The sequence below is a fragment of the Salvelinus fontinalis genome, chromosome 6 (genome assembly GCF_029448725.1).
Source record: "Salvelinus fontinalis isolate EN_2023a chromosome 6, ASM2944872v1, whole genome shotgun sequence".
NCBI lineage: Eukaryota > Metazoa > Chordata > Actinopteri > Salmoniformes > Salmonidae > Salvelinus > Salvelinus fontinalis.
In genome coordinates, this window is record NC_074670.1 from 59,657,710 (window position 1) to 59,672,101 (window position 14,392).

Sequence of the window (14,392 nt, forward strand, 5' to 3'; positions counted from 1 at the left end):
ATCATTCAGTGAAGTGTATAGTTATCAAGCAGTTTAGCAGTTACACTGGCATGCTCCAGTGGCAATAAATTAGTAAAACCAAAAGCTTCCCTTGACTTGGAAGAGTTCCAGTTTTGGATAGCCATAGCCAGCTAGCTATCGTCCTCTGGAAGTTGTCATAATTACTGTGTAAGTCTATGGAAGGGTGTGAGAACCATGAGTTTTCAAGCTTTTGTATTGAAGTCAATGTACCCAGAGAAGGACGGAAACTAACTGTTCCCCGGCTACACCATTGTGCTACCCTACAGAGTGCAAAACAGTGTGTTTTAATCAATTATTTGGTGACGTAAATGTATTTAGTATACTGTAGTTTTATCTAAAAAGGATAACTTTTGTGATGCTTCACATAAAAATACAAATAAATTTGCTGAGGAGGATGCTCCATCCCTTCCTCCTCTGAGGATCCTCCACTGACACACACACTACATATGCTCACACACACACACACACTACATATGCTCACACACACACACACACACACACACACACACACACACACACACACACACACACACACACACACACACACACACACACACACACACACACACACACACACACACACACACACACACACACCTGCACGTTGATGCCACACACACTCATATCTAGACACTCTTTCACACACGCTGCTGCTACTCTGTTTATTGTCTATCCTGTTTCCTTAGTCACTTTCACCCCTACCTACATGTACATATTACCTCAATTACCTCAACGTTGGGAACGGGCTCGTAAGTAAACATTTCACGGTCAAGTCTGCTTCTGATGTTTTCGGTGACAAATAAAAATGAATTTGATTTGATTTAGTCTTCCTGAGGTCCACAAAATTAGTCTGGGAATGACCCTTAATAGTGGTCATGAACAGCAGCAGATCTCTATCTTAGGCTTTCTGTTGTGGCCACCTTAAGCTTTTGCCTGTTTACCCGACTGTAAATGAAGTGTAACGAATGGGTTAATAACGTGTCAGATACCCAAGTCAGGCATAGAGCAGCATTGTTGTCCAGCAGATGTTGACCAAGACTAATTCACAGGGCATTTGGGTTTGTTTGTGTTTCTGTCCTTGTTGCCTTTTGAATTGTGTTGTTGGCACATGGCAAAGTCCATGGAGAGGAGCCAGCGAGACTAGAGCCACTGTTGTATGAGGTCCTTACTGCTTACAGCTTACTGGGACCACATAGGTACTGGAGGTTAATCACATTAACAAAACATACACACACCATTTTTGAAGCTCTATTTTAATCATTGTGGTAGTAAATGTAACAAATCCTTCTACTATATACAGGAATAATGTGAAGGGAATATATCCACTAAACTGTGGACTGTATGTGTCTCTGGAGCTTTCTGATCAGCTGTTTTGTTTATGTCAGGGTTTGAGCCAGAGCCAAACATGCTTGGGAATTTTTAAAGTGTCTGGCCTGGTTTTTACAGTGTGTCCCCCTTGGAATGAGATTACATTTACAATAGTTCAGGCTGTTAATGTACCAGACGTTATGTTTACACAACTAGAAGAGCTGTAGAGGAGATGGCCCCCATGTGGATAAATGTTCCTGGGCAAAGAAAGAAAAGTGAGTTGGCTGTTAATTTTCAAAACCTTGGAAATTTTCTCACCATACACTGTGAGGCTATTGAGTTGAAGTGCTTTGAATGGATACAACTGCAGCGTGATGAACATTATTCATATCTTGGTAAGTGTGTGACTATTACTGTAGCCAAGTTTACAGCTGTGAATAGTTAACTCCAGAATATTAGGCTTGTCAATATTGACTTCCCAAAATGTCGTAGACAATGCTGAACACAAACAGATAGATACATAAAATATTTAATGACATTGTAACGGTAATGACGTTGTAACGATTTCCAATACAATTCTAGATTATGTTGTGGTTTTCTCCACTTTTTACGTGATTGTTAACACACACATGACCTTTGGAGAACAGGTCCAGCTAACCTGCCAAATAGCCCCTCTGCAGTGCTACCCTGATCTCTGTGCGTGTACATTTTGATAATTCCTCTGTGTCATTCTGAGCTGTGATTGGCTAGATTTGGGCGGCAGCACCCCTGTTCTGTGGCCTTGGCAGCAGCTGCCTGCCCCGCGGTGGACCGATCCATTCTCCAGGAACCCTACAAACTCTGAGAACTCAGGAGCTTGGCTCAGTTCACCAGCCAGGCTAACTTGGTTGTGTTGAAACCATGCCTCTGATAATGAGACTATTATTCCAGGATGTACCTCCACGGTATGTGGGGAGTCAAGTGCAAGTAGTGGTTCAGGAACGTTTTTCTCGGGAGTGGGGGGGGTCGTGATGAGGAGGGGGATTATTTAAGATACTCTTTGAAGAGGTAGGGTTTCAGGTGCTTACAGAAGATGGGCAGTGACTCTGCTGTCCTAGCTTTAGGGGGAAGCTGGTTCCACCATTTGGGTGCCAGGACAAAGAAGAGCTTGGACTGGGCCGAGCAGGAGCTGCCCTCCCATAGGGGTGGGAAGGCCAAGAGACCAGAGGTGGTAGAACAGAGTGCTCGGGTTGGGGGGTAGGGTTTGAGCATAGCCTAAAAGCAGGCACCATGGTCTTGTGGTGGATGTGAGTTTTGACTGGCTTGTGAAGAGGAGAGGGCCTATAACCGAGCCCAAGGGGACACCAGTAGTGAGAGTACTTGGTGCAGACACAGATCCTCTCCACATCACTTGGTAGGAGCGGCCTGCCAGGTAGGATGCAATCCAAGAGTGTGCAGAGCCTGAGCCACCCAGCCCTGAGAGGGTGGAGAGGAGGATCTGATGGTTCATTGTGTCGCAGGCAGCGGATAGTTCTAGGAGGATGAGAACAGAGGTGAGAGAGTCAGCTTTTGAAGTGCTGAGAGCCTTCGTGACACAGAGAAGAGCAGTGTCGTTTGAGTGACCTGTCTTGAAGCCTGACTGGTTAGGGTCAAGAAGATGGTTCTGGGAGAGATAACGAGCGAGTTGCCTAAGCTAGCCCTTAGCAAGCCAAGCATGTCTTCTGTGTAGTCTGCTGTGTATATTCCTCCCTTCTGTGTTTACTAACCCTGCGCTCACATCACACACACCTAGAGTGGGGGAGGAAAGGAAGGTTTTCAGGGTTTGGGTTTGATAAACAATTCAGAGAAAATAATTAACAGGTAAGACACCACTTTGATTTACCACAGGGACTCCAACTTCATACATCACCTCCCAAACCAGTCACAGTTAGAAGCCTGCCTGATATTACCATACCATATATAGATTTTCTATGAATTAAAGACCTAAAGGTAGAAATGAGAAAATGCTAATTTTTCTCCAGTGGGATTGTGGGAGAAAGAACAATTCTCTTTATTTGCATATGGCTCATATTTGCACTCTTGTATACAGTGTAATGCAGTACACACATAGTGGCTGTCTAATTTCCATACTAGAGAGCCAAGCGAAATTGTATTGTTCTGGCCTGGTTACGCATGCACCATAGTTGCTGGAACTGGACAATATTAAGAGAAAACATCAGAGCCAGCTCAGTACAGTTCAGCTTGGCCTGATTAGAGTGGTTGTTTGCCATTTCCAAGGCAATCAGTGGCTCAGACCAGACCACTGAGACATCTGGTCGATAAACGATGCGCCTGCCACTGCTGCTTCCTGACTGATGTTGATGCTTGCAGCATTGGCTTCATACTGAGGTGTAGATGGGTCTACAGTCTTCTCCTTAGTGGGGGAAAGCTGCCAGGAAAGCTTGGCTGGGCATGAAAATTCTACTTCTGCCTGTGTGCTGCTCAGCTGGCTGTGCTAACAGATAAGAGAAGGAGGGAGTGAGTGAGAGAGAGAGAAAGCGATAGAAAGAGGAGGGAACCGGCTGGTTTCTGGGCCCACTCCATGTTTTTACTTGCTCCTTCTCTCTCATTCTCACTCAGTTAGATTCAAATTCAATTCAAACTACTTTATTGGCATGATATTCTCTCCTCCCCTCGCTCTCTTTGCTCTTAGCTCACTCTCTACCCCTCTCTCTCCTTATCTCTCCCCTCTTTCTCCCCCCTTTCTGCTCTTAGCTCTCTCTCCCCCTCTCTCTCCCCCTCTCGTTCTCACTCTTGCTCCCCCTCTCTCTCCACCTCTCGCTCCCCCCCTCTCTCCACCTCTCGCTTCCCCTCTCTCTCCACCTCTCGCTCTCGTTTCCCCTCTCTCTCCACCTCTCGCTCCCCCTCTCTCTCCACCTCTCGCTTCCCCTCTCTCTCCACCTCTCGCTCTCGTTTCCCCTCTCTCTCCACCTCTCGCTTCCCCTCTCTCTCCACCTCTCACTTCCCCTCTCTTTGCACCTCACGCTCACCCTCTCGCTCACCCTCTCTATCTCTGCTCTTAGCTCCCTCTCACCCCATCTCTCTCCCCTTTCTCTCTGCTCTTAGCTCCCTTTCTCTCCCCCTCTTTCTCTTTCTCTCTCTGCTCTTAGCTCCCTCTCTCCCTCTCTCTCTCTCTCTCTCCTTGTGTTCTTGTTCCCTCTATCTCTTCTCTCTGCAGCTGGTTTGTGAAGCCTGAGAGTTGACCTGCATTATTAAGACATCAGGAACAGCCTGGCAGTTAACAGGGTCTTAGTGCACATCTTCAAAAGATTGTTAAAGAGGACTGCTTTGGCAGTGATTTAGGGAAATGTGCTATTACAGTTTTAATAGGGTTCATCTAATCCATGCTGGTGGATTAGAGCCGTCTGGACATTGCCCAAATATGTGCTGCTTCGCTCAGTAATGTCTCCATCCAAAAGCTAATGCATTTATGATCCATACAGTATTCACTAAGGCAACCTGTTTCTGTCTCATCAAATGAATTAAGCTCCAAAGACAAGATTGTTCAAGTAGCTACTACTACACAACTTTCCAAGTAACCCAATGCACTCCAGCAGCTTGAGGTAATGTTGTCATTGTGGGGGAGCACTATTGAGATTTAAAAGCTCAACATCTCCTCTCCAAGGAGCCTATTCAGGGATTGTGTTTTAAGATCACTGTGCTGATATCTATTAGGCCACTACCTTGCCTCTCTCCCTCCCTTGTGCTTTGTTTTTTCCCTGTTCTTTTATGGATTGTCATTGTTCCACTATTTCAGCATGAAGCTGCACATATACTTCCATTAGATCTGCCCTTGCAGTGAATTTGCACTGTTGGCAGTTAAAAAGGACAAAAAAACATAAAAGCGGGAACAGAGACAATTCACTGCCTCGCCATGCCCTGACAACTTCGCTTCCTAATTTTGGTCAAACAAGCTCCCAAAATATTGCAAACTCCAGTGGGCTTGAACAAAAATTCCCATTCAAACCCTTTATAGGAGGAGAAAGGATAAGAATTTCCCACTTGAGAGATTAGTCTTGTCTTTCTCTCTCTCTACCTGCCTATTTGTTTCCTGTCTGTCTGTAGCGTCCGGGTAGTTAACATCCCCGTAGTGGGCCTTCCAGACATGGCCTCTTAACTGGCCCTAACAAGATAATACAGCAAGGCTACCCCTGATCAGAAGCAAGTAGTTTATTTAATTGTTGTTTTGGAGTTGGGTGGGTGGGGGAGATAGGTTTACTGGTGTAGGCTATGCATCAACAATCTTTCTATCGGGTAATCTCTACCCTGCGCACAACTGATAAACTTAGCTTTGTGAGTGACACCCTAGCGATCTGACTTCCTCCCATCTTCTTCGTTGGTTTGTGCATGGGCTGCCTCTGGGGTGTATAAATAGGCCTGCTTCATGGAACTCAAGGACAAACGGACACCTCAAATGTTGATCTTGTCTCACCTCAAATGTTGTTTGTGTCATCCTGCTAAAAACAACGTTTTGAAAACCAAGAAGTGTTAATCTTACAAGACTCCCAACAACAACAACAACAACAGGAAACACCTCTATAAAAAGTTATTTTGTTATTTTAAACGTGACAGCACAGCCCAAGGGCCTTGCTCCATTTTCCAATGTCACTGGATCCCCTAGGGGACTCGTGTTTACTGCCAGAAATGTAAGCGTAAAGATTGCAGCACTGTGTGCATCGTCCCCAAACAACCTCGGGCCTCTCTGGACACCACTCTTCCACGCTATTCTGACCACAGCCGACAGACAAACAGAAAGAGACAGGCACCAACAGTCGGGGGAAGGAATTGTCCATTCTTCCGAATGCCCCCAAAATGTGCTTTTAGACAAGGCCTGGGGAAGGTGACTTTCTCTGTCCCCTCGCATCACAAATGTGTAACAATATAATGAAGGGAAAGGTATGACCCTGAATACATTAGCTTATGGGCCACTGCACTTGCTTTGTTCCCAGTCTGGGATGTAGGGCTAATGTTGCTGAGCTGTACAGTGTGCGGTTTAATCCTGGAGGACAGTTCTGGCTCAGTGACGAGGGAAATGAGTTCAAAACCACCCGACACCCCACGGCGTTCTCACCCTACCGTTTTAGAAGTGCTCTCTGACTTCAAAGGAACTTGTCAAATCAAATCAAATTGTATTCACATGCTTCGTAAACAACAGGTGTAGACTAACAGTGAAACGCTTAGTTACGAGCCCTTCGCAAAAATGCAGAGAAATAATAGAAAAGTAAAACACGTAATAATAAAAGTAATAATAAATACACAATGAATAACGATAACTTGGATATATACACAGGGTACCAGTTGTAACGGCTGTTGTCAGTGGAAGAAGGTGAGGACCAAGGTGCAGCGTGGAAAGTGTTCATGATATTTAATAATAATCAAAACTGAACACTGAATAACAAAACAACAAAGAAACAACCGAAAACAGTTCTGTCTGGTGCAGCCACACAAAGACTGAAAATAACCAGCCACAAAACCCAACAGAAAACAGGCTACCTAAATAAGGTTCCCAATCAGGGACAACGATTGACAGCTGCCTCTGATTGAGAACCATATCAGGCCAAACACAGAAATAGAAAATCATAGAAAAACTAACATAGACAACCCACCCAACTCACGCCCTGACCATACTAAAACAAAAGACAAAACAAAGGAACTAAGGTCAGAACGTGACACCAGTACTGAGTCGATGTGCAGGGGTATGAGGTAATTGAGGTAGATAAGTACATATAAATATAACTAGGAATAAAGTGGCTAGGCAACAGGATAGTTAATAAACAGTAGCAGCAGCATATGAAATGAGTCAAAAAAGATTGTGCAAAAACTCTCTTCCTATCTCCTACACACTCCACCTTAAAAGTAGACTCATCAGTATAAAGTCATCATGCACTGCAAGGCAACTTCCTGCTTAAATAAATCATCAAATCTGCCAAGACAGCCACTATTGGCTATTCTCAAAGGAAGGACTCCTTATGAAGACAGAATTGTGTCAGTCTTGGCAGATTTGACTTCTTTGGTTGATGATGTCTGTAATAAGGAAGTCGCCCTGCTTTATATTATGTCATATCGTTGAGTCTACCATTAACAACAGAAGAAGCCAAAAGTCACCCTCTCTCCTCTCCCAGTCTCCTCCTCCCTACCACACCCCCTTCCCCTTACCCCTCCCTGGCTGTCCAGTGTTTGAGCTGACCTTGTTTTTATGACCAATCCAGTGATCCGTGGCCTGCTGCAGAGGCTGCTGCTGTTAACACAGCTGAAGTGCATTAGACAGCCTGTTGTTCCTGCCTCTTACCTGGCACCGGGCTCTCGATTTGTAATCTGCAGTGTTTTCTCTTCACCTCGGAAAAGACGCAGACACAACCCCCACACCACCCCTCACCACATCCAAGTGGCACCTCTCACAGGCCGTTGTGTAATTCATTTCCCGTGGTGTTGTTTTCTCTTTAGTTCCCCCTGATTTTTTTAGCTTTGAACCGGAGCCAGTCCATCAGTGAGCAATCTGGCCAGATCCACTTGATCACAAATTAGTGAGATCTTAGTTCCAGTGAAATAGAGCGTTGGACTGGATAGAATACATGATTTGGTCTGTCAGTGGTTCTGAGGGCTTTGTTGGTGGCCAGTCAACTGCAGTAAAGGGATTTTATGTGGCAGAAGAAGTGATCCTGGTACATCTGGACTGCCAAGAGCAGTCCAGATGTTCCGCCTCCTGCAACCTATCTCCTCTCTATTCCATAGCTAGCTGAGCACTCCACTGTTGATTCCCCTGCCTTCCCTTTCTTGCTGTCGGGATGTTGTCAATAACTAAGAGAACCATAAGGGAGCCAGCATCTGACACTCATTACCCATGGTGCCTTGCTCATCATGTTCTATGGCTCAGACGTTTTTCTCTCACGATTGAAGCTGATGCGCCTTTCGCTCCCTCTCTTCTCTTAGCCCCTCACCACTTCTGTGATTGGGAGGCAGTAGCAGTGACACACATTCCAGCAATGACAGTGAACAGACTGGAGCCACTCTTTGAACTGAACCTTGACCCATTCAAAGGGGCCGTCTGGGGTGGCTGTAACGCTCCACTGGCGACGCTCTCTGCCCTGCACTGCACTGTAACTCTATAGCCTCATTGTCATGCTCCATATCGCCCCAGTGACCCCGAGTCCAATTATACAGCTGACCCGGGGTTGATGACATAACCTTGGGCAGCTTTTGGGGGGTGTCACAACACAGAGGGGCTACCTGCTGTCTGTCATGACGTGTCAACACTGCATGCTAACCAGACTTCCCAGAGTGGTCCCACTAGGCGTAGTGGAAGGAGAGTTGCTCCCACACAGAACTTTAGATGTTTCCCTTCACTTATTCACCCACAAACTCCCATCAGAGGTCTTCTCAAAGACTCCTTTCATGATAGGTGAGGCCATGATAGACACTTAAAGGGGCACTCTATAAAAAAACTCATAATTTCACATATTGTTCCTCATTATGTACAACAGTTCACTTTGAGGGTTAAAGTAGTCTCTTACGTTACAAGTCAATTGTCAATTGAACTTCACTGGAGTCAGCGATGTCACTTTAATTGAGACCAAAGAAAATACTATAAGTAAAACACTTTATTATTGTGATAATAGTATTCATATGGGTTCATAAGGGTCAATTACAGGACAGCACCAAAGCAGGGTTTGCTGATGTCGGTTGTCATATAAACCAGTCTCAAGACGTTATGGTTTTTATAAGCCAGAAGAGAGCAGCTTTAAGCCTAAGGCGACTTGAATAATATGCAAAGTTTTCATGGAGAAAGAGAAATGTTATGACTCAATACGTCAACTGTAATTGCTTTAGCAGGATTCCTTTATCCAGCAGCTGAGTGTCCATAATAATCTTAGAACCAGGGTTAGCAATAAGTTGCATGATTGCTAAATGCTTATATGGCTGGATTTATCCATGATCTCCATACTCAGCATTTATACCATATTAATATGCATTATGCTTAATAAGGAGTTTAAGCTATAGGGGCCAAAGTGCAAGGTGTTACTTGATGGTCATGGGTTTAATATAGCATTCCAACAGAGATGTGGCTGTATTTCTTTGTGCTGTATGTGTCCTATAACTTGGCATTGCCTATTACAGCCTTCCCTTGGGACCAAAGTTGGTTCTCTGTTATAGCAGAGTTTCAAGACTGCTAAACACGGCTAAACACAGGAGCTGAGGACAGGGCTGACGCGAATATCCTTCGAATGTCAAATGTAAATATACATATTATAATTATATTATAATTTCATGCACATACTATAATTATATTATAATTCATGTACATATGATAATTATCTCACCCAGTTTCCTCTGCAATACTGCAATACTGCTGTTAGTAGTAACATCCATTAACATGCCTCGTTTCAGAGGGACCTTAGCAAAGAGGACAAAACACAATGGATTCTTAAAATACGATTTTTAATATTACTTATTATCATAAAGATATATTTACACACTTTACAGAAATAGAAAATAAAAACACAAAGCTACGCATGAAAGGAAAAATAAAATAAGTACTCCAAGAGCCAAAGCTTATATTTTATAAATTAGAAACCAAAAGTTCAAATATGTACACAGTATTTCAACCATTTCTGACAGTTGTTTAATTCATTTATTTATTTATGTTTGTTTTTTTGTCCAGTTCAACATCAAAACAGAGACAGGGACTGTACATTTGGCCTGGTGAGTAATATGAGCACACACCTTAGACAGAAGTGAAGAAGTTCAGCTGTAATACATTTTTTAAACTGCAGTTTGCTTGTGACCTAGTAAGTAACACTGTTGTAATGGCATGTAAGCCTACACACTCTGGAACTCTACTTCGACTGTCTGAATGGTATTGGTGGTGGATCCAATCAATGGGAGGAGGAGCCTTCTCTATTCTGAAGCCTGAAGGTCTCATTTGAGTCTGTGAGATAATGACAGATCATTCTCAAGTCCCATGGGAAATCTAGTTATCCTTTGGGTGGCCCAGCCGGTGGATATGTGTGAATGCATTGGGCTTGATCCTGCAGACACCCTCAATCTGTCTGTATTATAGGGCTTAGATGCATAAGGTAAAACTATGGAATGTATTGCATGCTAGCTAGTCGTTTTTCTTTCTCCTTGGCGGGTCATGTTACGTTTGAAAAGGGGATTTACTGTAGCTTGTCAAGAGCTGAGAGAAAGTGACAGCAACATCGAAGATTAAAAACCTAGTGGTTTTGACTGACTGGTTATGGGGACTGCCTACAGCTGGAGCGAGACAGTGACCCCTGGCTAAGCTGGCATTTTCATCACTAGCTTGCTAGCTACTAGACTCCCTTTTCTTGTCCCTGCCAGTCCTACACATTTAGCCCTCTGCTGATTCCTACTCCGTACACACTCCCAGCCAAATGCACAATTTTGACAAGTGGAAAAGGTGCTGAACACAAAAGTGGTACGTCCTTCTCGGAACAAATACCAGTGGGACATGCTAACAAGTGCATAGGAACATTACTCAGGCCTTGTGATGTAATGAAGAAGAGGATTGAGAATAGTGTTTCTTGCGTAAGCTTTGCTGGAAAAGACCATTAAGGAAAATGTTTTTTGCTCTTGGAGCATAATGTATTGGTTTACCATTTCAGTTTGAGCTTGTCCCTATACAATCTCGATTAACCTGATATGGTTAGGGCTGTAGGGCTGTAGGCTATGTTCTATAGGAGGAGAATGCGCGAAAGCTCTCACGTGTCAATGACGTATTGTTCTGCAGACTACATTTTCTATTTTGTTTACGACCACAAAAGAAACAGCTATTTTCCACACTGCATTAAAAAAATAAGCTTTGGACAACCAGCTAGACAAGAATCAGACGACAAAAAAATTGTCACAATACACTGGAAAGCCATTTCATATCAAGAAGAGACTTGTTTTCAGGGTTTATTTTTCCAGCAGCATAATGGAATTTCAAAAGTGCAGCCTTGCGTGCCCGTACAGAGAAGTCTTGGACCAAAGCCAGATGATTGATGGAGGTCATTGATATTGGGAGGCTTTGGATCATGTGATATTTGTCTTTGGAAGTTTGGATCCATCTGATAACCATCATCAGGGTGGACTAGCAGTAATGTGGGCAGTTTGGGGAGACCAAGACTCAAATTGTACTCTACGCATAAATATTGGGTTTGCTCAACTCCCCTGGAGGGGCAGCTTGGCTGGTGCAGATGGTGGGTATACATTCATGAAGAACAGTGTGGATACAGACATTGCTCGGCTCCTTTAACACTTGCTTCTCAGAAAGGAAAATAGTGATTTATAAACCCCTTATTTTGACCCAATCCAGCCCAACTCCTGTGGCTTAGAATGCCCATTCCCAGCTCCTACCCCTACTAACTCTCTCCACCTGCTCCTACCACTACTCTCTCCCCCAGCTCCTATCTTTATTAACTCTCTCCCCCTGCTCCTACCCCTACTAACTCTCTTCCCCAGCTCCTACTAACTCTAAATAACTCTCTCCCCCTGCTCCTACCCCTACTAACTCTCTCCCCCATCTCCTACCCCTACTAACTCTCTCTCTCTGTATAATACTAGTTGAGACACCCTGAGCAAAATGAGTCTCATTTCAAAGGAGAATTAATGAAATCTACATCTTTGTCTGAGAGGGTATGAAATAATCATTGTGTGACCAAAATTATTACTTCACAGTGCCCTAAGATTTAATACATGTTTAATCAAGGCGAGCTTGTATGGGTGAGTTACCACTGTGATTTGAGATGCTCTTTTATTAAGAGCTTCTTGTGATGGGAGGCAGAGTTGCTGGGAAACTGCTTTTCAATCTGGGAGAGAAATAGCAATGGGGGGAAGGTAACATATTGGAACTCTAGGTTGAAACCAAGCCGGTTACAAAACTAAGTTCCAATTTCCTTTCCTGGCCACAATGAAACCATTTTTGTTGGATGATTGGTAACAGTCTAGTAGTGAAAGTCATTCTTACTGTAGTTGAAACCATATTTGGATTAAGAGACCAACCGAAAAACCGGTTTTCAACATCCTTCCCACACCTAATAGCAAACTGGATGCTGATTGGATGGCATCTGCTCTACAGGTCCCAATTGCAGCGTGTTACATAGTTAGATAGATCTACAAGGGGTTTATGGTTGTAGAGAGGGGAAGGGTGTGGTTCCAATCTAAACCAATTAGACAATAAGCTGAGCCTGTGAGAGGCCCCAGCCTAGGGGAAGGGCCCATCTGAGAGAGATTAGCCATGGGATTTAATGAACATCATGATCAAAGCCATGACCACCTGTGTGTGGAAGCGTGAACTAAACAGGCAACTGTACCCAACAGGGGGCTAAAGAACCAAAATGACGAAGCAAGGACTGAGTCTGGATACATGGCTATAGTGGTGTTGTACATAGGCAGGGAGGGCAAAGATACAGTATATGACAATATGCTTGTCAAATAGAAATGTTTGTGTTTCTTAAATAAATGCGCAAAAGAGAGATTGCTCTGGTACAGGCTTCTATCACAGCACCCTGAGAAAAAAATGTATGAAAATAGAAAAACATTTGAACAAAACAGTAATATTATTCCAGTACGATGGAAAGGCATAGCACATTCTGTCAATCAAAGATCTCGGTCAAAGGGTCGAAACCAGTCTCGCGCTAAACAGTCAGAGAAGAGAGCACTATTGGTAGGCAGAACATGGTGGTATATTTACTGAGCTGACAGCATGTCTCTGCTTGAAAAAGTGTTTTTGGTCTAATTGAACTGTCCTCCTTGCTACCACTGCCTATAATTGGGATTTGTCTTGTGTATAGAAATGTATAGTAATGCATGTGAGTAACCCAGACTACAAACAAGAGGTCATGTGTTTCTCCTTTCTTTCTTCCTTTTCGTTCCTTGCTTCCTGGCAGCGTTGTAGAGTAGGTTATTATTTGGCACTTCATTAAAAGGCGAGGGAGTCTGTTGTTCAAAAGCAGACCAGACCAGTCCTGCCAGTTAACAGTCGTGTAGAGCAGCTGCTGGGGGCCGGGGATTGGGATCGGGATTGGGAATGGGATTGGGATTTGGGATCAGAGGACTCTTATCCCAGCTGGGACACGGTGTCTGTAACCTTGGGAAAATTGCTTAACCCCCTGAAAGAGCTTTGGATTAAAGAACCTCCCAGGTGAAATAATTACTGTGATGCTTACAGCAGATTGTTTTGATTATATGTGCTGTTTCGAACGGTGAAATTGAATCCTCACTCTGGTCCAATTTTTGTTAACTTAACATATTTTGCCAAAATGAACATCAAATAAAAAGGTAATGATTTTGGCCTTTCCCTAGTTTCTATAAGGAAAACCTCAGATTGAGTTTTGCTGCAGATACTGTAGGTGACAATATCTTGGGTGAATTTGCTAACCTGGCTTCAATGGATCTGCCTAACTCGAAACATATAGAAGTCAACTTTTGGAACTCTGCCACTGCCTTTCCTCACTATCATCACCTGTTCATTAGTAAAGCCAGAAGTAGCTGCACAGTAATGGAACTAACGACTGTGGTCACCTTGGATCTGAGAGGATGGGAATACCACACCATGGAGAAGTGACTGAGGCTTTAAGTCTAAGACTGGAACCATGCTCCCCGTCAACCACCACACGTCATGCAAAGTGTGCTACACAGAGGAGACCAGCTACTGTATGACAGGGCTCTAGAAAGCAAATGATCAAAAACACTTGGGGTGGGGGTGGGCGGGGGGCAGAGATAGGGAGCAAGGGAGTGAGTGAGTGAGAGATGGAGAAATAGAATCTGATAGCTTGGGCTCAGTACCCCCCACCACCCCTTTCCCTGCCCCCAATTCTTCTTAGAGTTGAGGGTGATAGACTTGTCCTGATAGTTTTGTGGACAGAAAAGAGTTGCTTGAAGAACCAGCAGGTGCTATAGGACATCACTCTTCAGGCTGGGCAAGCGTAGGCCCTCTGTTGCAAGGCCCCACAAGGCAAAGGAAGAGCATAGAAATCAGAACATGGGGGTGGGCGGTCGAAGCAGTGCCTGCAAAACAAAAACAGAGATGACAAAAGTGCCATAA